This window comes from Penaeus chinensis, chromosome 39 (genome assembly GCF_019202785.1).
Source record: "Penaeus chinensis breed Huanghai No. 1 chromosome 39, ASM1920278v2, whole genome shotgun sequence".
NCBI classification, from domain to species: Eukaryota; Metazoa; Arthropoda; class Malacostraca; order Decapoda; family Penaeidae; genus Penaeus; species Penaeus chinensis.
In genome coordinates, this window is record NC_061857.1 from 23,801,871 (window position 1) to 23,805,175 (window position 3,305).

The window sequence follows — 3,305 nt, forward strand, 5'->3', positions numbered from 1 at the left end:
CCACACCACCCGCTAACAGCTTTTGACACCGTGGTGTGGTGGTGTGGTGGTGTGGTGTGGTGGTGGTGGGGGGGTGGTGGTGTGTGGGGGGGTGTGGTGGGGGTGGGGGTGGGGGTGTGTTGTGGTGTGGTGTGGTGTGGTGGTGGTGGGGGTGGTGGTGTGGTGTGGTGTGGTGGTGGTGTGGTGGAGGTGTGGTGGTGTGGTCGTGTTGGTGTGGTGAGGTGTGGTGAAGGTTTGGTGGTGGTGGTGGTGGTGGAGGTGTGGTGGTGGTGTGGTGGAGGTGTGGTGTGGTGGTAGTGTTGGTGGTGGTGTGGTGGTGTGGTGGATGAGGATGATTATGATTATGATGATGATTGTAGTGTGGTGTGGTGGTGTGGTGTGGTGATGTGGTGTGGTGTAGTGGTAGTGGTGTGGTGTGGTGGTGATGTGGTGGAGGTGTGGTGGTAGTGTGGTGTGGTGGTGGTAGTGTAGTGTAGTGGTGGTGGAATGGTGTTGGTGGTGGTGTGGTGGTGGTAGTGTAGTGTAGTGGTGGTGGGGTGGTGTGGTGTGGTGGTGGTGATGGTGGTGGTGGTGTGGTGGATGAGGATGAGGATGATTATGATGATGATTGTGATGGTGATAAAAGCAAGTTCTTTGTCGGAGGTGATTGCGATAGGGTGAAAAATGATGAACGTCGAGTAAAAGTTACGTATGCTGTTTGAAATTCATAAAAATAAATAAGAATTATGAAAGTCATGGATTGTTTTGATATAACTCTCTTTGTAATGATACGCTTTTTATCATCATTATTTTGTTTACGAGTTATAACCAACTGAGAAGCTCTCTCTGGGCTCCTTGGGTTTATTAACTCATCCTTATTATTTATTCATTTAACTAATTATATCGCTTCAATCTAACTATTTAAATCGTCTAAAATTATATTCATTATATATTCACGGCGACTGCATAAAATCCGGGATATATCATATGCCATATAATAAAATATCCACAGACCACCTATGACATAGTAGCACCAGTAAATCCTCCTCTGTTTAAAGTGCAATGTAGGATTAAATAAAGGAACTAAAAGCTTAATTTCTTTGCGTATTTTATCACGCGGTATTTCTGCGTGAAAAGGGAGACGATACTGCCACGTCAAGGTATAAATTAAGCCTTGTGTGGTGAAAATACACTCGTTTTTTAATCAGACCTTGACTCTGCTACATCAAGGTTATAATTAAAGTCTTGTGCGGTGAAAATTGCTCGTGTGAAAGATTTTTTCAGTCAGCAGTTGTAACGTATGATTTCTTTGCTGATTCTAGAGATATGACGTCAGCAAACTTCACAATGATAAATGAGTAAAAGTGTGAATGGGTGTAAATTATTCAAATTCTAGTGATGTTACATGTCTCACTGAACTGGACTCTGTTATATTTATTTACTCATTTTTTATTTCATTTTATTTTTTGCCAGGCCAGATTTGATTATCAATTGTTTCACACATTCTGCATTACCAAAATTTGCTCATCTCTGTTACTGCCATAACTGATGGTAAAGTCATTTATAATGTTGCAATAGTATCATGATGTTGCAGTTACGCTATCATGGGTGAGAGTTAACGGTATCAGTACTGATCTTTTTTTATGAACTATAAATTCTAATGCACCATGCTCTGTGTATATATTCATGATTACTTAAATATTTAAATTTCTTTTCTAAATTCGATTTTCCAAATAGTAAAAAAAAAAAAAAACATGAAAATTAGAATGGTCGTAATGATAATGATAATCACAGTGATTTTAACAAGGACAAGTTAACAGTGATGTTAACAGCAAGCTGGGAAAGATCATTAACATTTATAATTACAATTATCCGAGACCTATCCATCAATCTATTCTCCACCATCTACTTCTTTATCTCTCTGCTCGTATTATTTCTACGTAATGTTCTATTAATTCTATCTACCACGTCATTCTATGTAAATTCATCTTTTCAGTTTTACCTATCTTGTTACTCAGGAATCTGAATGTATCTTTAGACACGTATCCCAATTTTTCCCGGGTTCTGATTTTAAATGTTTGTCAGTGGATAACGGATTCCAAGGAGAAAGTCCTTATTTTGACCGACTCCAATTTGGTAATTAGATATGAGTGGCTGGTTGCATGTATCTTATGTTATCATCGTCATCATCATCACGGCCATCATCTTTATTATTGTTATTATCAGTATTATTATTATTGTTGTTGCTGTTTTCATCATTATCATTGTTATCATTATGCTATTTAATATATATATACGCATGTATATATATATATATATTTTTTTTTTATTTTTTTTTTTATGTGCACCATCTTGTGATGGGGATTTCCACTCGACATCGGAGTTTTACCCGAACCCTGAGATGCCAAGCACTCTCCTCAAGATGAAGGCTGTACCTAGTTACACGTGCAAGTACGGGCCTACAGGAGAAATATCTATTCGTTTTAGATGTTTTATCAGTTCTTTGGAAACTGTTCCCAGTGCACCTACCACTACTGGTACTACAACAGCTTTAACATCCCGTTTTCAACCTCTGTAAGCAGGTCTTGGTATTTCGTGGTCTTTTCTTGTATCTCTGGTGGTAACGTTTTGATCTCCTGGTACCGCAAAGTCAATAATAATGCATTCTCTTTCTCCTTATCTAGAATGACAATATCAGGCCTCCGGTGTTCAAGCACCTTATCAGCTTGTACTGTGAAGTCCCACAGGATCTTACATCCTTCGTTCTCTTGCACTGGCTCTGGTTCATGTATAATCGTTATTATCATCATCATTATTATTATTATCATTATTATTATCATTATTAGTAGTAATGTTATCATTATTATTATCATTATTAGTAGTAATGTTATCATTAGTATCATTATTAGTAATGTTATCATTATCATTATCATTATTAGTAGTAATGTTATCATTATTATTATCATTATTAGCAGTAATGTTATCATTATTATTATCATTATTAGTAGTAATGCTATCATTATTATTATCATTATTAGTAGTAATGTTATCATTATTATTATCATTAGTAGTAGTAATGTTATCATTATTATTATCATTATTAATAGTAATGTCATCATTGTCATTATCATAATTAGTAGTAATGTTATCATCATTATTATTATTATTGTAATTATTGTTATCATCATTATCATTATTACTACTATTATTATCACTATTATTTTATTGTTATCATTATTATTATTGTTATTGTTATCATCATTAGCATTATTACTACTATTATTATCACTATTATTTTATTGTTATCATCATTATTATCATTATTA